The 20899-nt window shown below is 57.5% G+C and overlaps 1 protein-coding gene across 3 annotated transcripts in view; it reads right to left on the bottom strand.

Moving 5' to 3' along the window:
• The window catches only part of ZMIZ1 (zinc finger MIZ-type containing 1), a 233121-nt gene extending 213000 nt beyond the window's left edge, over positions 1-20121 (bottom strand). For all 3 annotated transcript variants that reach the window (XM_042959832.1, XM_042959833.1, XM_042959834.1), the window contains exon 1: positions 19809-20121. The gene's annotated coding sequence lies outside the window, so the exon portion shown is untranslated. The remainder of the gene's footprint in view (positions 1-19808) is intronic.
• Positions 20122-20899: the final 778 nt, after the last annotated feature.

Raw genomic sequence — 20899 nt, 5'->3', positions numbered from 1 at the left:
GGGAGCATGCAGCTGACAACCCCAAGTGCCCGAAGGACCCAGCACCGCCCCCCCCAATCCCCGCACCCCCCCCCCCCATGGCTACCTGGCTTCTGTCCGATTCAACATCGCAGTCCTTGAGGGTTCCTAGGCCCTAGGTTTCAGGGCCCAGGAAGAGGGGTCTGCTGCTTCCCCTAGAAGGAGGCGGGGACTCCAACAGCATGGGGCCAAAACTAGCCCAGAAGAAATCAGAGAAGACAAGAAATAACCTCGGCCAAGTTCATCTCAGAGAAAGAGAGTAAGCAATGCGCCCGCCCACAGCGCAGGGTTCCTGGGGGGTAGGGGGGCTGCATCTCTCTTTCTCTGTCGATGGTCCTCCATCTGTGTTTACACAAGTGCCAAGGGTATATTTCCTCCGCTGAAGCAGGATCTGGCCTCAGCCACGGGGGGGGATGGGGGGGTTGCGGGGGGGGGGTGGTGGGTGGGGATCCAATGTGCTGATGTTCTAGCCATGGACCACGTAGGTGCTCTCCTCGGAGGCAATGAACTCTGCCGGCTGCTCAGGGCTTTGCAGCTACCTGTCCACCTCCCCCATGAGGCACCGGCCCAGGCACCTGCCAGGCTCTCCAGTCAGAGGCAGGGGCTGGCAACCGTGCCCGTAAGGTTTCTCATCTGCACCAAAAGGCATGGATTGAAAAAGAAAAATTGAAAAGAGGCCATAAGCAGGGGGAAAGAGACCAGATTTCCCCTCAGTAGCTGTGGGGCCTAAAGCAGCTAGACTCCTCTGAGCTCCAGATTCCTCCTCGTTAAAATGGGGCTAACACCCCCCACTTCTGAGGACTGTTGTGACAATCTCAAGACTCCCAAAGAACCGTGCCTGGTGCACATGGGGGTTCCCAAGGACATGAGCTTTGCCTCAGGTGAGTGTGGGATGAAATGCATCTGTAGGGGGACAGCCAAATAGAAGCTCTGATCACAGTCCTGGCATAGCAAATTCACCTGCTTGTGGCCCACCCACCCTCCTTGGGTCCCAGGAAGCTGCCCGTATTGAGGTAGAGACTCAAAAATGGGAGGGACGATAGTCAGGTCGGCTTGAGGCACCCAAACCTCCTGCAGCCTCCCCTCTGCTTCTGACAAAGACCGGAGGGGCCGAGTCCCAGGCAAGGTCTGTGGAGACTCTCAAGTGTCCTTCTCTGTCACCCTCAGGCTGACACCTGGCAACTCCCAGCTCGGCGAAATGCCGTGCTGTGCCTCTAACAGATATAGCACGGGGCTGTGCCTAGGCAGGCCTGAACACCCATGTTTACCCAACAGAAGGGTGGCCCTCCCTCCGGCCCTCCCCCAGCAGCACGGTAGGCTGGAACCCATTTACCCGCAGACTCGCCTGGTGCGTGGGCAGTGCATGTGAGGCTCCAGCCCCCCGCCCTGCCCAGGGGGTCTTGCCCAAGAGGCCCTGCGGCCCGGCCAGGCGGCTGCTGCTGAGTTTTTCCTCCCAGGAAGCTGAGCTGAGTAGGGCAGCAACGTGGGCACAGCCAACTCCCAGGCAGCCTTAGACCCTGGCAGTTTGGCACAAGACAATCAGGACCAGGAGACATTTCTGGGAGCCTGGCCCAGCCTGGTTACTCCTCTGGCTCTAACTGGAGATGGGGAGGGAAAGAGAAGGGGCCGAGGGTCAGACCATGTAAATGGGGCAGCTGTGACTCCAGGGCTGAAATTATTCAATTCTTTCTCAACCAAGTGTGCAAGTCACTTGAAAGGCACCTTCCTAGAGTGCAAATACATACATGTGTGTGTGTGTATACGTATGTGTGTGTGTGTGTGTATACGTATGTGTGTGTGTGTATACATATATATGTGTGTGTGTGTGTGTGTATACGTATATATATATATGTATGTGTGTGTGTGTGTGTGTGTGTGTGTATACACATTCCGCACCCCCCCAAACCCACAAAACCTACCAATTCTGTGTAAAGGGTAGCCATCTTCTATTCATTCACTTATTCAGCAAGCATTCTGGAATGTTTGCAAGAGCCAAGTGTGGTGCTGGGTGTCAGGGAGCCACAGCACGCCTCCGGCTGGGGTACCCTGACAGTAGCTACAGTCCTGCCGGGTTAGGGCTGCAACAGTGGTCAGAAAACAGTGCTAGAGGAACTAGGGCAAAGGTGAGGGACCGGTCCACTCGATCTGGCAGGTGTACAAGGGCTAGCCAAGGCCCGAGCAGGGCTTTGCAGGATGCCTAGGAGTTCCCAAGGCAGACAGGGCAGAGTACAGAATGTGCAACACACATACAAGTGAAAGTTCAGCTGGGGCCAGAGACTGTAGGGCCCTGAGTGCCAGGCTGCGGGTGGTAGGGAGCCATGAAGGAGTTTCAGGTAGCGTGGAGAAGGTAACAAGATCATAGGGACCTTTTATTAAGGTCACACTTGTGGCCAAGTAGAGAAAAGAGGAGGCTGGAGGTAGATACCTGAGGGAGAAGCCTGATCCATGGGGGTGGGGAGGACGGACAGCTTTAGAAACACCTGGAAGGTGGAGTCTAGAGGCTTCAGTTCCCTGGCGACATACTCCCACAGGCCAGGCTCTGGGCAGGGCGTGGAAACCCAGTGTTACAGGTTGCAGTCCTGGGAGGAGTCAAGGGTGAGCCCAAGTTTCAGTAGGGGCAATAGGCCAATGGCAGTCCAACTCTTAATCCTCACAGGGCTTTATGAGAATTAGAACAAGGCTCCTCTTCCTCAAAAGATTTTACCACCATCCACCAGAAATTTATCTAGTAAATGTACAATGGAGGGGGGGCTACAATACATGTGTCCCTAAGTTGTGCAGTATGCAACGTGCACTACTGCACATGGTGGGTCCGGCAGATGCAATGCCACCGAGCAACCACTGGAAAGATGGGGTGTCAGAGGCCCGGGGACCAGGCAGATAAAATGGATAAAACCTAATACGCAAAGGAAAAAACAGAACAAAGCAAAGAACAACCAAAGCGGAATGTTTACTAACCCTCCCTGCCTCTTTGGCATGAGAAATCTCAAGAAAACGAGAGGCAGAATTATTTACTCTACAGAGTCCCAAAAAGAAAAAGTAGCTGTTCAAACAAGGCAAATAGAGGAAATGTAAAAACACAAGTCAGAAAGCACCAGTTTTGAAAGATGGGGATTCACCAAAAGTATATAAAACCAGTCCTGGCCTTAGAGCTTACTAGAAAATGATTTTTTAAGAAAAGATCCTTTCTACTGAGCAAAACTCCCAACAAGTGAACATAGCGGAGTGAGACCCCTGTGCTAAGAAAATTGGAACTATCTGGCTAGATGAGGCTTTCCATTCTATCATCCACCTAGCCGCTACGGAACACTTTCTCTGCCCCAGGCCCTCTGGGGATATAGGACTAAGACCCAGCCAGTGCCCTCACAGAGGGGACAGTCCAGTGGGGGAGTATACAGAGGGCTGGCGGAGTACAGAGGGAAACATCTGAGGCCCCCGGGGGGAGGCAAGGATAAGACAGAGGCTTGCCGGGAAGGAGGGACCGGGTGACTCAGTGCACCACCATCCACACAGTGAAGTCCAAAGCCATGTGGCCAGATGGCAATTCCTCTGTTTAAAAAAAGTGAGAACTTTTTGAGCAGAGGTGAGATAAACAATATTCAATCTTGGGGGGCTGATGTAGGGAGCCTTGCTTATTTTTGGAGGGAAAAATGCTCAAACAGGCTTCTGAAAGGTGTCTTGGCTAGAAGGAGCTTCAATCCACAGATGGAGAAACCGAGGGCAGAGAGAAGCAGGCCTTGACCATGGGTGAGATGGGAAATGGGTCTTCAGGCCCTGAGCAGGGCCCCTTCTAGGGCCCAGGACTGCCCTGGGGGTGTTACTCAGCCCAACAGCAGACGGCACCGGGAACGCCGGTAGACAGGGAAGCACATTCTGACGGCTACATGGTTCCTGACCACTGGGAACTGCCCAGAGACGGGGCAGCGGTCGCGGGGGTGGGGTGGGGTGGGGTGGGGTGGGTACTTTTCATATGTAGCACCAGATTCTCATCCTGAAAAGGCTCAGGCTTTCACTTCCCGAAAAAGATGTTCAAAGGGGCGTCCCTCTGGCTGAGGCCTGTGCCTGCCTCCAGCTGGCAATCCTATCCAGTGTTTTTATTAGGCACAAACTGCCTTCCTCAGTCTCCCCTCCTGGCAGCCCCTGGGAGGTGAGCACTCGCCACCCATTTTACGGATGAGCAAGCAGGTCCAGAGAGCCCAGAGGCCCTCTCATCCCAGGTCACTCCCTTTCTGGGCCTGATGGGGAAGGCTGAACCACTCCGAAGTGCCAGGCAGGTGTTGGGGCTGGGGCAGGGATGCTACCAGGGTGAGCAAGGGAGAGAGAGGAGACATGGCAAGAAGGCACTGCCCACCCACTCCACCCCGCCACTGTGGGCAGCTTCTGGGGCCACTCCAGCCCTCTGCTCACACTAGAATGCGGAGGGCACAGCTTTCAGCCGAAGCAAGGCCCACCTGTCGCACACTGGCTCTGGCCACTTTCAAGGTGAGGGAAGGAGACCAGGGGCCTGCGCAGGTTCAGACCGGAGTGAGCTGGCCCGGCCTCTCCCCTACCACCCACCTTCCTGCTCCCCCTGCTGCCACCCTGGAAACAAGACTTCCCTCTTTGTGCCTCTGCAGGTCACAAGAGTCCCAGGTTTAGTTATCAAAGGCCACCTGGCTGCTGAAACTCTGGGATTCTGGAAGTGTCTGACTCAGGCAGGTAACTTTTTAGAGGAGAGAGGTGAACCAAATGGGGAGACTGAGGCCCAAAGAGGGGCCCCAAAGGGCCCGCCTGTAGTTACGTGGCAGGACTGAAGGCACAGGGATATGGAACGTTAGAAATGGCCTTCGAGATCCAAGCAACCCCCATGCTCCCATGCTATTGATGGGTAAACTGAGGCCCAGGGATGGGAAAGGACCCGCCTGAGGTGACTCTGAGTCCATAAGAACCCTAGAATGGTCATCCTGGGTTGATCCCATGGGACCAAAACACAGCTGCCCTCTGTGACCCCAACCTCAAAAGTCAGGGAAGTTGCAACACTTCCTTGTCTCCATAGCAACTAGCTTCTGCTCCAGGAATACACTGAAATGTTTTTGTTCCCTCCTCTGTGCCGGCCCCGGGCCAGGCTGTGAGGACACAGAGCGGAAAGAGGGGGTGTGAAGGGAAGCACAGCCCCAGCCCCAATGGCGGTTGGTCGCAGGCAATCGAGTGCAGCAGGGAGAGGAACAGGAGAAACTTCAGTGGAGGAAGAAATCCCCGGGGTCCGAGAGTGTCGGGGAAGGGAGTTCAGAGGTGCGGCTTTTGAGCTGGGCTCTTAAGGATACGTAGGAGTTCTTCACATAGAATTGTGGGGGTGGAGGAACTGACACAGGCCCTGGCCGCAGCACTTGAGGGTGACGTCGTGTTACAAAGTGGCAGTGCACAGAGCAGAGGACACAAAAGTGTAGCAGATGAGTGGAAAAGAATGGAGAGCCGATGATGAATGGCGAAATTACAGTGCCGACTAGGGTGCACGGAACACCTCGCCACGCCTCTACTGTTCCTCCTGTTAAATGAACTCCTTATGGAGGAGTAGTTTATGGTCCAGGAGAGGTGACAGCATAAAAGGAAAAGTACTTAGAGGCACAGGACTTGGAGCCCTCAGCCAGCTGTCCAGCCTCAGCCACTCAGTCCGCTTTGTGGAGGAGGGGCAGGCATTGCCAATGGGCCTCTGGGCATGACCTTGGTCAACCTTCCAAATACATCCAGGACCTGACCTTGTCTCACTACCTCCACTGACCGCTCTGGTCTAAGCCACCAGCATCCACACCTGGGTCACTGTAAAAGTCACCCAGCTGGTCTCCTCATTTCCACCCTTGTCCCCTATAGTTTATTCTTGGCTCACTAGCCAGAGGGATCCTCTTAGAGAGCATATCAGATAGTCTCGGTCCTTTAATTAAAATCCTCCAGTGGCTTCCGAATTATTGAGCATGAAGTCAGAAGCCCTTCCCATGTTCCGAAAGGCCTCCTGTGATGACTCCCTGACCACCTCGTTAACTTCCTCTCCTATCCTCCACCTTCTCCCGCACCATATGCCCGCACTGGCCTCCCTGCCTTTCTTAGATCATGCCAAACACACTCCGGCCACCGGGCCTTTGCACGTGTTTCTCCCGCTGTCTGGCATGCCCTTCTCCCAAATGTCCATGGGGTTCACTCTCTTGCCTCCCTGAGGCATCTGCTCAAATGTGACCTCTTCAGAGAAGCCTTCCGTGATCACTCCATCTAAAGAAGCCCAATCCCCCACCCATTTCCTCACATCACCTTCTCCTGATTTGTTCTTCGTCAAAATATTTCTTATAGCTCAGAATGACAGCATACATGAAGTTGTTGACTCACTGACTGTCTCACCTATAACAATGTAAGCAAGGCCTCTGTCAAGTTCACCACTGTATCCCCAGGGCCTGGAACAGTGCCTGGCATATAGTAGGTGTTCAACAAACTTGATGAATGAATAAGTAATCTTTCTTGGGGGCTGGGCAAGGGGAGGCACAGAAGGATCCCAGGCTCTGCTCTCCCAGGGGCAGAACACTGGGGGCTCCAGAGGAGCCAGGAAACCTTACTCTCAGGCTGGCAGGAACCCACCAGCAGGAACCATGTGCTGCCTCCCCACCCCCCCTCCCAGGTGCACTGGCTCCCCAGATCTGGCAGGGAGGCAGGGCCTGGCCCAAGGGCCTGGAAGCACCCTGCAGGAAAAGCAGCAGTTACTATTACCAGTGTCCCTATTCCAGACCCTCTTGGCCTGGGCAGCCTCAGGACTCAGCCTCGGGGAGGCAGGAGATGGAAGGAGGCCAGGCTGGCTGGGGGCAGGGAAGGAGTTAGTATCTTGCTGATTTTGCAGCTAGCTTCCTTCCTTCTCTGAGCCTCACCTCCCTAATCTGAGAAATGGGAATGAGAAGGGGATGAGATAAGTTGGTTGCCCAGGTCCCTCCTGTTCCAACAGTCTGGGCGTCTTTGGGTTTTCAGAGCCATGGGGGGTTTGCGGGGGGGGGGGGTGTCACACCAGGTTGAAACTAGAGCCACATATTCAAGCCATGTGTCCCAGGCCAGGGTGACATCTTGCAGCCAGCTGGGTCAGATACCTAGGTGAGGGGTCTCGGGTGGGCTTCTGGAGACTCTATTTCCACCCAAGGTAACAGCCGGCAGGGTGCAAACTAGCCCTGTCTGAGGCAGGAAGTCAAGGCAAGCGCCCTGTTACAGGGCAGCGGCCCCAGGCAGGGGTGCCAGGCTGGGGGAGCCGGTTGTCTCATGGAGGTCCCAGGGAACACCTGCTTGCCCCCAGGGCCAGCGGTTCTGGTGGGCACGGCCAAAGGCATAAGGCCCAGGAGCTTTGTGAGACGAAGACGGTAAGTCCCAGGCAAGCCAGATGCCACAGCCATGGAGGGATCTCCCCCTGGGTGTCTCTAGCCAGGGGTTTCTGTCAAGTGACAGGGACAGGGGGCAGGCACTGGCTGATGGGCAGGATGCCTGGAGTTTTGCTTTAGCTCTGCCACGAACTTGCCCTGTGACCTTGGGGAGGCCTCTGTCCCCTCTGGGGTCAGACTCAGCAGCTAAATGAGAGGGTTGGCCTGGATGACCTCCGGGGCCTTTCTGTGCTGACGTTATCGTCCCTACACACGGTAACAAAATATCACGCTCCCTGATGCTGTGACACGGTACAGCATGCGAAACGCCGGCCCTCCCTTCTGACTCTTGGGACAGCCCCAGGGGAGACCGTCGGTAGGAGGCCGTGCCGGGAGTTCTGACTCCAAATCCAGGGCCCTGTGCCACGCCAGGTCTCTGGGGCGTCAGGACACTTAGGCAGAAGGGAGCAGAGCTGGGCAGACCGGGACTCAGTAAGAAGGCAGGTGGGGGCAGAAAGGGGAGCCTTTCTCATAGCCACCACCCCTCCTCCAGCTACTCTCCCGGGCTCCGTGGGAGGCAAGCGTGCCAGGAGAGACTACAAGATAGACATGCTTCTGGAATCATGTGGCCTGCCTGACCCTGCTTGAAGAGCTGCTGCCAGGCCACCTTCTCTCCCTCAGACCCCAAGGAGCCACTGCTGGGGCCTCCCCAGCCTATTTCCATGTCTCATGACCTGCGTCAGACCATTTCCAGGTCAGGCCTGAGGTCTCCAAGCAGCCCAGGCTCTTAAACAGCGACACGGATAATGAGGAGGCCCGGGGAATAGAAGGCTACCTCTTCCAGGAAGCCCACTCTGCCCACTCCAGCCTTGGACTCAGCCTAGAGAGGCGAGATCTCTGACGTAGCATATGGGAGGGAGTTCACAAGAACTGAATTCACCCTATTCTGTGTGGTCCAGAGATGAGCACTGGGTCCTGGGAGGAGGCGTCCTTCCACATAAGATGGAGCTTCTTAGGTGAAGGGAGCCGCTGAGAGTCAAGGAGCAGCCTGCCCCTGGAGGTGTGCAAGCCCACACCCGAAGGTGCTCTGTGGGGATGCTGCGGGGGTGGCATCCGTGGGACAGGTTATCAGACGAGGTGGCTGCCAAGCTCCCTGAAGTCTTGAGGATGCGAGGCCCCAAGAATACCAGGTACAGTAGTGTCTGGAGCCCTTGTCAGGGGAGGCGAAGGAGGCACTGGCCCGGCTGCCTCTGGGGAGCCGGCTAGGAGGGCAGCCAGCCACCAGGCAGACAGCTTCGAGAATCCTGGGGCCCTCAAGGATTCGAAACCCCGAAGCGGCTCCGCTCCTTCTGCCTAAAGGGAACGCCCTGCAGCTGAAGGACACATGTCAAACTGATGCCGTCAGCCCAGGCTGAGGTGAAGGGATCAGAAAGCTGTCCTCCTGCAGAAGATAAATCAATGCTGAACTCACAGCTTCGAGGAAGCTCCTTTCTCAGCCACGGCCCCATCACCCAACACCAGGCAAGAAATCACACCTGAGATGTCCTCTATTTTTCCAGGATGGGATGCATGAAGGGGTCCCAGAGCTCAGGAGGGCTGAGCAATTCAGGTAGGGAGGTAGAAGGCCAAGGAGTTCCCCGACGTGCTCACCGCCAGCCACAGAGGCCACCCTCCAGGGTCCCAGAAAGTCAGGGACACGAGGGCTGTGAGCCAGGGAGGCAGAGTGACTCATCTGTGGTCACGCGGTGGGCTTGCCTGCATGGGAGCCCAACTCAGCCTCGAGCCCTCCCCGGGGCCGCGGGCTGCCTCTCCCCACCAACAGCGGTGAGAATTCATACCAGCAAGGTGCCCTGAAAATATAGAGTGCTTCTCCATACGTAAATACCAGTGAGCCCCACGGCCCTTGAAGAGAAAACATTAACCCAAGACAGCGGGATAAGTAGGCAGTGCAGACAGCTGGGGTGAACCTGGCCTCCTGAGCCAGAGGAAGTATGCCCTAAACCGGTCTTGCCCAGCCTTCCTAGAAGAGGCGGTGGCAGGGGCAGTGGGCACTTTCACCCTTCACCCAGTCCCTAGCTTTCTGGGGACAACGAATCCCCAAATCCTGGTACACCTCACAGAGGCACTCACAGAGGGCAAGACCAAATGGTGTCATCAGTGAGGTCAGCCAGCAAAGGAGGCCGTCCCCTGGGGCCACCCCAGCCCCTGTACCGGGTCTTGTGTCCTGTTGGCGACCTTGGGCGGGTCCCCTGCCCTCCCTTGGTCTTGGTTTCCTCACCCGTACAATGTCAAGCTGGATTGGAAGCCGGTGTCAGAAGCCCAGATGCCCCCACGGCTAGGGTGGTTGACACCAAGGAGTTGGAATGGAAGGGTCTGCGGACAGCAGGTGGGGAAAGACAATGCAGCGGTCCTGTTCCACTCAGGGCCCAGGGTTATTTTAGACCCTTGGATGAAGGCCTTGTTTGTTACACGGCTCTCGGGCGTCCGAACTGACTTAAGGACCTGAATAAAGCCGTGGACCATCGCTCCAGAAAAATACACGCACTTGCAAAAAATACGTGCACCTTGCAGAGGTGCGCACACGGGTTCAGGGGTGCCTGGCCCCCGCGGGTAGAGTTCAAGGCTCTTCCTGCCCTAACAGCCGGTGTGTCTCTGAGGCCCATCTCTAGGGACATGGCAGAGGTCCCACGCCTCTGCCAAGCTGGCCTTGCTTTTGGGACTGCCCAGCCATAGATTTGTGGTCTGGTAACAATAAAAGAAAAGGAGGCCAGTGAAAGTGACAGAGGGCTGCAGGCTTAAGGGGCAGAACTCAGGTGGACGGGCCAAGAAAGCAGGCTGGGGATGGGGGCCGGATCCCGTCCACGTGGAAGCTGCCCTCGACTCCCCCACTTCCCCACTGTGCACGGCCCCTCTGGGAAGGCAGTTCTGCAGCAGGGAAACCAACCAGGGGACCGAGCCATTGACACCAGAGTGGGAGGTGACCGTGCAGCCTGGCATTTCCCAAGACTGGCACTGGTAGCTTCGACACCTATTGTGCATAAAAAAGGGAGGCGGGAAGAGGGTCCTACAGTTTGGGAACCTGCTGAATGAGGCCAAAAGGGGGGACAGGGTCCCAGGAGAGGGAGGCTGTGCCCTGCTGTCCTTCCTTTTATGGATTGGGGGTCCTGAGAGCCCACACGGGGGAATGCTGATGTGGTCCCAGCTCATGATTTTCAGGTGGGGAAACTGAGGCCCAGAGGGGTCTGCTACTGGCTGAGGTCCCACAGTCAGTTACCATGATTGACAAGGCCCAGTCTCTCCTGCTCTCCTCTTCACACGGCAAGAAACCTGGAGGGAGGTGGCATCACCACTAGCCTCCACTTGCAGGGGAGGAGAGAGAGGTTTTCGGGTCGGAACCCAGACGTAAGTCTCCATCTTAGTAAGTCTCCACACCCTGGCCCCGGCGAGGGGACCAGGCCTTCCTGCTACGTTGAATTAAAATGTACTCAATTAAATGCCAGCAATGACCTGCCAGCCCTTCCTGCTACACAGGGGAGACTGCGGATGGTGGCAGGAGGCTGAGGGTCAGGAAGTCTGGGACCCAGGTCCAGCTGTGATTGGTCCTGAGGTACCGGGTGGCATTGAGCCATCCATCTGACTGGAGTCTCCTCGTCTGTAAGTTGGAGGCCACACGACACTCATAGCTATGCCGGGTGTGGTGGGAGCCATGGTTATGACAATGACTGAGGCTACTGTTTCTTTGTTTTTTTTTTTTAATTTTTAAGAAATGTTTATTTATTTTTGAGAGAGAGAAAGAGACAGCGTGTGAGCAGGGGAGGGGCAGAGAGAGAGGGAGACACAGAACACGAAGCAGGCTCCAGGCTCTGAGCTGTCAGCACAGCTGATGCGGGGCTCAAACTCTGGGACAGCGAGATCATGACCTGAGCCGAAGTCGGATGCTTAACAGACTGAGTCACGCAGGCGCCCCGAGGCTACTGTTTCTTGAGCACTTACTATGTGTCAGGTGCACTCCATCTTCTCAGCCTATGGGGAAGGCAGTATGTTACTTTTATACTATTGAGAAGCCTGTTTTGCTGACATGAAGACCAAAGTTGGAAAAGTTAAACATAACCTGCCCACAGTCATGGGTGCCATAAAGGGTGGAGCTGAAAAACGAATGCAGGCGGTCTGAGGAGAGCCGAAAACAAATTAGTTGCTCAAGAAATACTGGCTATTACGATGTTTCTGGTAGACTTTGGGAAGTTTTTTTGTTTGTTTCATGTTTATTTTTGAGAAAGAGAGAGAAAGAGACAGAGAGTGAGCAGGGGAGGGGCAGAGAGAGAGAGAGAGAGAGAGAGAGAGAGAGAGAGACACAGAATCGGAAGCAGGCTCTAGGCTCTGAGCTGTCAGCACAGAGCCCGACGCAGGGTTCGAACTCATGAGCCGCGAGATCATGACCTGAGTGGAAGTCGGATGCTTAACTGACTGAGCCACCCGGGCACCCCTGGGAAATTTTTATAAAGATGTAAACAACAGCAGGAGCACCAAAACATGACGGCAATAGAAAATGCCACCCCTCCCTACCCAGACGACTCAGCCTCCCTGATGTAGGGGAGCCAGCTTGCTGTGTGACCTGAGGCCAGTCCCTTCACCTCTCTGGGCTTTGGGTCTCCTCACCTGCCAAATAAGAAGGTTGGACGGAGACCCTCGAAAAGCCCTCCCCACTTGAAAACGCCAAGGAAGGGTTTCAGGACCCTTCCCAGAGGTCTCTCTGCCCTATCTGTCCCTCAGCCAGAGGGCTGGCTGGTCACAGCTATGTGCCAGCTTTCCCGGCCTTTGGCCAAGGTCCACCCGGGAGCAGGATGGGGGTTTAGGTAAGTGCCTGTGGACAGGGTGAGGTCGGGGCACGTGGCATTTCCTCCCCTGTCCTGAGCCTGCCGGCTCTTCCTCATGTGCTCTCACCAGGGCCCGATGCAGGTGACTCCCAGGGTGGAGGGAGAGGGCTCCTTCCCTGCTTCCCCATCTGCAGAGGAAGTGTTAGCAGGAACAAGGCAGCAGGCCATTAGCCCTCAAAGGACAAAAGTCGGCACTAGGAGAGCTGGGGGGGTGGGGGAGGGGGACAGACAGAGGGAGCCACTCATCTTCTTGGACTAAATAGGCTTGGGCAGAGGAGAAACTTTGCATCCTCCCTAGAGGCTTTCTATTTTATTTCCCTCAAATCTCCGCTACAACCAGCCTACGGTTACCTTTTAAGAAACACGCTGCCGGGTTGGAATGCTAATGCCCATCCCCTCCCAGCTGTGTAGGATCTGGGAGTCCCGTGGAAAAGCCCCTTCCTTATTCCTTACCCCAAGAGCTCTCAGAAACGGACCCTGTCCTCCCCAGGCTCATCTGGGCCCTTCCCAATGAAAGATGGAACAGCATTTATTGATGAGCTCCGAAGCATGGCTCACGGGGCTGTGCCGGGCCAACAGTAGATGCTCAAATGTTTAATGAGCTAATGGGCTGGACAGACAGGGTTCCAGGCCTGGCTGTGTCACTAATTCACTGCTGCCCTTGGATACGGCCAATTCTTTCTTTCCACAGTTGAGTTTCCTGGGCTAGAAAAGGAATGGTCAGACTAGGCGACCCATATGGCCCCTCAGGTCTCTACTACGTGCTCAGGGGTGCAAAACACAGAGCCAGGGAGCTTCCAGAATGGCAGGAGGGTTTCAAATACCTCTCCCTGCTGCTTCAGAGCAAAGTGGAGGACAGGATGGGACTGCTGGCTGGGAACCTCCCGGGTAGGGGTTCTGAAGGCATCATAGCCACCCCCACCCCCAACTCCCCCCAAGCACCAACCTCTGTGGGTGGACGAATGAAGTTGTGGGTAATGCAAATGGGGGAAGGGCAGGAGAAAGGATAGGGAGTGGGTGCAGTTTCCATTTAAACCAGACACACACACACACACAAAAATTTTTTTTTTTGCAAGAGCCTTTGAAAGTACAAAGAGATTGTACTCTGACACCACTCCCCCCACCCGTCAGAAGAGCTTTGCCATTTTCTGGCAAAGCAATAATCTGCATTGAATTGGATCCTCCAAGAGATCAAGAATCTGGGATAGGGGAGGAAGAGAAAGCCCCCATGTCTGAGAGCCCTAGGAGAGGCAGGCCTGAGGCCTCAGCAGCAACTCTGGCCATCAGAGGTAGCAGCATATATGTATGTAGGCATGGAGACCCATGCGTGCGTGTGTGCGTGTGTGTGTGTGTGTTGGGGGGTAATGGTCAGACTAGGTGACCCATATGGCCCCCCCAACTGGGGGGCGGGTAATGCCAACTGGGGAGCAGGCTTTGGGACAAGTGAAACCCCCCCTAGCCCCTATCTTTGGGATCGACTTCTCTGGAGGGTTCATGAGCCGTGTACAATTCCACACCTGTCCTGAAGTCTCCAGGGACAAAGATCACAAAGCCAGACCACAAGACCCAGGCACTCTGCCACTACCAGCCATTGAGGCCCCTGGCTGGTCCCTGCCCCTCTGCAGAATTCTGTTTCCCCATCTATAGAGTGAAGGGTTAGAGCCAGATGATCCTTCAGGGCCATGCCTGCTCGGATACTCTGTGGTGTTGAGATTCTGCAGAAAAGCATAACTAACACCTACCATCACCCAGGCCCCCACCCTGGAGAACTGGAAAAGGAGTCCCCAGTCCCCAGCTGCCTGTCTAAGGCTGGGGCTAGGGCAGAGGGGAGTCCCCACACCGTCTGTCCTCAACAGCCTGCCACGGCTGAAACCTTCAAGTGGTTACAATTACAGCCAGGCTAACAGGATTAGGGGAGCATTGAAATCTAAGAAATCTAATTAGCTCAGACACCCCGGCCTCCCCAGCATGATCCTGCAGTAACCCCAGCAGCTGGGCCTGACAGGCGGGACCCAGGGCCCTCCCAGGCTACAGTCATTACCTGTACAGGTGTGCCAGGCTGGGCCAGGCTTCCTGGGGAGGCGTCAGCTCAGCTTGCCTGGCTGCTCCCTGCTCTGCACCCCACCAGCGGCAGCCTCGTCCTGGGGCGGCAGGCACATGAGCCCCAGAGAACCAGGCACGGGGGCGTGGGCAGCAGGCGGGCCGTGTCAGGGGGTAGAAGGAACCCAAGAGCCCCCACAGGGCGGCCACCCCACACAGCCTGGGGACTGACTCAGCCAGAGGAGGGGCAGGCTGAGTCAACGTCTGTATCTATAGAAACCATCACAGCCCAGGGAAGAGCCTTGGGCCGCCCAGGGACCTGGGGCCTGGAAACATCTCTGCTTCCTGCTCTAGGGCCAGGGATGGGGTTGAAGCCCCACGCACAGACACGTGGGCCCCAGCAGAAGTGGCAGCGTTTGGGGTTCAGAGCAAGCTCCGGCTGCTAAGACACGATGCCAAAGGAAAGGAGCCCAGCCGCTGGGGGCACGGGCTGCGTCCGCCAAAAGGGGGGGGCGGTAGGGGTGGGGGTGGACACAGGTAGGCCCATCCGTGACCCTGCCTATATATGGCTTCTCCTCCTTAACTTCAGCTCCCTAGGCCCCATTCTGCGGCGGTCACACTGACTTCTGCTCCCGTGTCCCTGCCTGGTGGGTGGGCTAGGAAGGTGGCAGCCGTGCAGGCATCTCTGAGGCCCGGGGCTGAGTCCCAGCTTAGCTACAGGTCGCTTTACCTCTCCGCAACTCGGTTTTCGTCTCTGTTAAGTGACGGTAATTCCAAATAGAAGCTAGCTTCCACTGTTGTTGTTGGAGTTCAGTAAATTTGGAGAGTGCTTCTAAATCCACCAAGTGCCATACACAAAGGCGAGGGGCTGTGGTTATTGCTGTCATGCGCCCTGTGGCAGGCAGCCAGCTGGTAGCGGTTAATTATTTATTTGGACTGATCTTCCTGGCCTTACTGGCTACAAGCTCCTAAGGAGCAGGAACCGTCTTACACATTTCTGGGCCCCCCACAGGTCACAATCCTCACACTGTGGGACCCTGAAGACATGTCTGTGGCACCAGCCTGGGCCCCTGCCCCGACCCCAATCCCCAGTGCCATCAGTATGGTCCTGAATCTGTGATCTTCCAGGAAGGAATGAGTCTGTGGTCTGGAGGACCCCCAGCACCTCAAGCCCAAAGTGAAGGTCAGGAGGGGTTGCTTTCCAGAAAGCGTGCCATGTAGCAGAGCACATTAACATAGCTGTCCACTGAAGGCAGCAGCTGTCCAGAGGTGGTAAGCGCCCTGTCACAGGGGGCATGCATGCAAGCCGAGACTGGATAATAAGCTTCCAGGGAAGTAGGCCTGGGGAAGCGGCTTCTAGAAAATGCTTCCAGCACCTCCAATGCGACACCTTTGTGTCCCATTCTTCACCCAGAGCCTGCCAGGACTTCAGAAGACACATGCCAAGGGCTCTAATGCTCACATCTGTCTCATCCTCATAGCAACCCAGGGGGATCAGAGCGCTCCTGCCTTTGAACCCATTTTACAGATTAGAAGACTGAGTGCCAGCAGTGAAGCTACTGGCCCAAAGCAGCCAGCCTCTGGACACCTCTTCCCCCCATCTCCTCAGGCACTGGGAAGACCGCACCAAGGGTCTTCTAGGGTCTCTCTCCAGAGCCTGTGCCTGGGACTGGCTTTCTTAGCCTCTCTTCATCCTCCCTGAGGACAAGACCCAACCTCAGAATCACCCCTAGAGTTTACAGCCCAGGCAGGCTCTGCCTCCCCCCACAGTCAGGGGCTCCAGGGACAAAGAACTTCCCTCTCAGAGGGCGTGGACAGAGGCCACCGTGTCCTGCTGAGAGGTCAGAGCAAGCCACCAGGCAAGGCTGCAGCAGGGTCCAGGGTAATTACTGCAGCCCGGCCTTTGTTGTCCACACAAAACCCAAGGAACCTCATAAAGATGAGGCGGTGATAGGAGCCCGGCAAAAGCCCTCGGGAGCAAAGTTATGAATGAAAACGTAGGGGACCCAGTCACAACCCGGCAGGCCCTGCTTCCTGGTTCCGTGACAGAGTGCCCAGAGAAACTTCCGGAAATTAACTTGTTGATGCCCAAATTTCTTACAGCAATGCCTCACCCCGAGGCGAGGGTCACGGCTGCGTGTTGGACACTGGCCAAGGCCTGAGAATTCAGTATCCGTGGCTTCACACATGGGTACTCTTGTGACACAACTCCCAGGACACAGTAGGCCTCAGAGCGCCTTCCTTCCTTATCTACCCCCCATCTCTGTCAATCAGGGAAAAAGTAAATGTGCAGCTCTGCTCGGTGGGAGCCTTCCCTCTGCAACTTTTTCCAGGATGAGTCACTGGTGGACACCTGTCCTATGTGAGGGCACATCTCTGGGGGCCAGGTATGGAGATAATGTGTAACTGTTGCTCAGGGAGTGTGTGTGTGTGTGTGTGTGTGTGTGTGTGTGTGTGTGTGTGTAACTGTGGTCCTGTGGCCAAACCCCACAGTCTCTGGACCTTTCTTCACTTTGTTCCTGGCTGTGAAAGGAACAAGGATCCTCCTCCCTTTTTTCCTTGGGAGGAAAAAGGGACTTATTGTCCCCACAAAGAAGCGAGGAATCCTTCTCTGCAAAGACGGGGCTAGTTATCAAAGCTTCCCAGAAGTCCAGCAATTTCTTACCCCCGACTCTTCTCTGTGAGCCATACCCTGAGTGCCTCCAAACCCCAACCCAAAACCCGTTTAAAAAACTCCTGAAAACTCCCTGCTTCTGCACCACCCCCCCAGCCCCTGCCCCAGCTACAGTGCCTGCCACCAATTCTCGAAAGTCTAAAGTTTTGAGATTTACATGTGAACACAGCATTTCATAACCTCATGACTTGGGACAAGGAGATGCTTCTGTCCTTTTGGGAGAAAGAAACAAAACCCAACCGAAATCATAAAACTTAGAGGAAAACACCATCTCCCTCCAGATGCATTCCCTTGGCCCCAAAGTCACACGTGCTCTGTGGCAGATAGGGCTTTCAATGTGTCTTTTGTTTGATGCTGGTGTTTCAACATCCTCAACTTGACGACAGAAAGGTCAGTGCAAGGCATGGGGCATTCACAAACCACACCACAAGGGCCAGGCAGAGGGGAAGCAAGGGGCCAGGAATTCGTACTCCCACCCCGCTCCCCCCCCCACCACACTCCCACCCTGGATCCCCTCAAAAAGCAGCCAGGACAGAGAAAGCTAGGGGCTGGCCCCCTGTTCTAAACTTCCCTGATAGCTTACAAACAACTTTTAAACTCACGGGACCGTACCAACGCCAGGGAAGTCAAGTCCGAATTCAACGCCAGCCAAGCTGCTCATTCTCCAACCACAGCGCCTGCCTCTTTATCTCTACCTTCAAAAAAACAATAATAAGCAAACGCAGGCACCTCTGGGAACAGCCTCTGGCCTCCTGCCCTGCCCTGTGTAACCAGCCTGTCCTCACACCCACGAGAGAGGAGGAGACAGCCCTAGTTAACCCTCTGGTCTACCAGGCCCTGTTCCCAGGTTGCAGCAGGAAGACAAACTGTTGCTCAAGAAAAGCCTCCAGAAAACCCTTGGCACCCGGAGGCAGATCCCTGCAGCTTCTGCCCAGCGCCAAGCCAGGGGCTTCCACAGGCGGCTTCTCACTGCCCTCTTAAATCTGCGGGGTTGGGCTCCACTCTCCCATGCCCTGGGCTGTCCACCCAGGGGGCTCCAAACGGCCATGGCAGAGCAGGGAGGAGGAAAAGGCTGGCCGAGCAGTGCCCTCACCCTGCCAGCCCAGCCGCCAGCTTCTTGGAGGACCTCTGAGAGAACATTTGTTTGGGCTGCCAAGTTAAATCTCCCTCCCTCATGTCAAGGCATTGGAAAAGCAGTCAGGGGAGAGGAGAAGGGGGAGAGCTGGGAAGGAGCAGCGGGAGGGAGGGAGGCAGGCAGGCAGGCAGGCAGCTCTCAGAGCCCCAGTTACTCAGGCGCTGCCCAAGGAAGCTTGCGGCTCCCAGGCAGGAGGGGGGGACACCCAAGCAGGGGCCGGGCCACCAGCCCTCCAGGATCAGGCACCGGGTGCTAGTCGCTCTGTGCCCCAGCCTCCGGAGAGGCCCTCGCTCTGTGCCCGGCTAGAGGGGCGAGGTGGGAAGGGAAGGCAGAGGAGGAAAAAGTTTGTGGCAGGTAAAGGGGTAAGCGCTGAGCAGCCCCGCCGTCGGGTTGTCCCCCAGGGAGGGATGGGGTGGGGGGGGGGGCCGGGACCGCTGCCCCGGCGCGCTCCCGCCAGCCCGCCCTCCTGCCCGGGTTGTTTACATTCCTGGAGTGTCTTTTAAACCCGGGGCTGAGGCCGACTCCCGGCCTTCTCCGGCGGCTCCGGGGCAGTCTCCCGTGAAAATCTGCTGGCGCACAATGGCCGGGAAGGCGGCCGCCCCTCGCCCGCGCCCCCGCTGCTCCGGGGCGGGGAGCCTGCCCTCCGCACCGCGCCCTCTCCCCGCCCGCCTGGCTTCCTGGACAGATGTCCCCGGCGAGGGGGCGACGCGCGCCCGCTGCCCGCGCCCCAGACGCTGAGGCCGCGCTCCCCACTGTTTTCTCCCCAGCCCAGACGCCAGGAATGTGAAACAAGCTTCCAGAGCCCGCCCCCCACCCCAGCTCCAGCCCCGGCCCGGCCCCCCAACCTCCGCCCCGGCCGGCCTCCCACTCCCCCGGGGCCGCTGCCGCCGCCGGAGACGGAGAGGAAGAAAGAACACGGAGAAATTACTTTCGTATTTGCAGCGCGCGCGCACATACACGCACATCTTCCCTCTGGGTTCCCCTCCTGGCTGGGGCAGCCCCGTCCAGGCCGTGGCCTTAGCGCCCCTCCGGCTTCTAAAGACCTACGGGAAGCCCCTACACACACACACCCCTTGGCGTTCCCCGCCGGTACCGTGCGCCGCGTCTCCCCGGGCAATTCACACACAAACAACTTAACCGCGCCTCCACCTCCCATTTACAAAAGTGTGTGTTTTCCCTGGAAATTCAGATGCACAACTTAACATCACCACCCCTTGCCACCCCGAAATCCAGCGCCGTCTCCGGCGGCTCTCGTACACACGGGCGCACAACTTCGCGTCTCCCCAAACGAGACGTGCGAGACCGAGGTGGTCCTATCCCGGTCCTTCCCTCCCTGACCGAATCCCGGTCCTGCCTGGGTGTACAGAACGAGGGCTGGAGGCGCACCGACAGGAGGCGGGCACAGGGTCCGCGCGCGCACCACCTTACTCACGCCCCGCACACCAGAGGAGCCCCGGCCCCCGCGCGCAGCCCAAGCCGGCTCCGCGCAGCCGGGCGTTCGCCGGTCGCCTGGGCCTCGGCCCCGGGCCGCCAAGGGGAGCGCGGCGGAGCCTGGCCGCCGGCCGCTCGCCCGGCTTGCCTGGTCCCGGCGGACCCTTAAAGAGAAAAACCCCCAACACCCAGCGCCCCACGCTCGCACCCCAAGAGTCCACCGGGAGCGGGAGGAAGGCCCGGGGCCAGCGGGCGCCCTGTTCTGGCCCCAAACTTACCGGGCGCTGCGAGCGCCGCTGCCGCCGCTGGAGGACGCGCCGCTGCCGCCGCGGCCGCTGCCGGGCAGGCCCGGCTCCGGCCGGGAAGAGCGCTGCGAGGGCGCCGAGAACGACTCCGCTTCGGCTCCTGCTCCGCGCCGACGGAGGCTGGGGTCACCGCGCTGCGCCGGCGCTGCTCGCTCGCTCGGCCGCCGGGTCGCTGCTCGCCCGCCCGCCGCCCGGTCGCCTGCTCTCCCGGGCGCCCGCCGCCGCTCGCTTTTTTAATGTCCACAGACAGTGAAAAGGAACTCGGCGTTAGGGGGTGAGTAAGTGAATCAACTCGCCCGGAGCCGAGCAAGTTGAAGTGTCAGATTACATTGGCTATTCTATTTCCAAAGGGCCCCGCGCCGCCGGCCGCTGGCAAAAGCAGGCGCGGAACTACGGACGGAACGGAGCGCCGCGCCGCGCCGCCGCCGCCGCCGCCGCCAGCGCTCGACTCCGCTCGGCTCGCGCTCTCTGCGCTCTCGCCGCTCACTCTCCTTCTTTCCTTTTCGCCTCTTTCTCTCCCTCGCCTTTCCTGTCCCTTCTTTTGCTCTTTCTTCCCCGCTGCTCGGTCCCGGCCCTCTCCAAGCTTTCACCTTCTGTGGGTCGGAAGGGCTTCGCACGTCCTCCCCCCCACCCCACCCCCCACCACCCGGTCACTCACCTTCCTCCTCTCTCCCCCTTCCTCCACTTCTCCCTGCCCGCCCCCCACCTCCCCGCTCCTGCAAGTTTAGAGTAGGAGAGAAATGCTGAAGCTAGTACGGGACCACATTGAGGAGAGGGCAAAAGTCACCGGCACACCGGAGTGCCCCCCCTTCGCTCGCAAGCCCCGAGCTAGAGTGCACTTGGGGCCGCGAACGCTGTCAGGTACCCGATTTGGGGGCGAGCGAGTAACCAGCAAGATCGCCAAAGCCTTCCCCCTGGAGGAGGCTTTGGTGTTGTTCCCAAAGCCGGGGGACTGGCTGGTGGGGCTAGCAGAGGAAATCCCCACCACACGCCACCACCGAGGGCGATGTTGTGCGGGAGGCTGGAGTGCTGTGTCCCCGACGGCTGGGAAGGACCAGTGCACA

The sequence above is a fragment of the Panthera tigris genome, chromosome D2, assembly GCF_018350195.1.
Source record: "Panthera tigris isolate Pti1 chromosome D2, P.tigris_Pti1_mat1.1, whole genome shotgun sequence".
Classification (NCBI taxonomy): Eukaryota; Metazoa; Chordata; class Mammalia; order Carnivora; family Felidae; genus Panthera; species Panthera tigris.
Note: the sequence above shows the minus strand (reverse complement) of the source record. Positions and strands in the feature narration are given on the sequence as shown.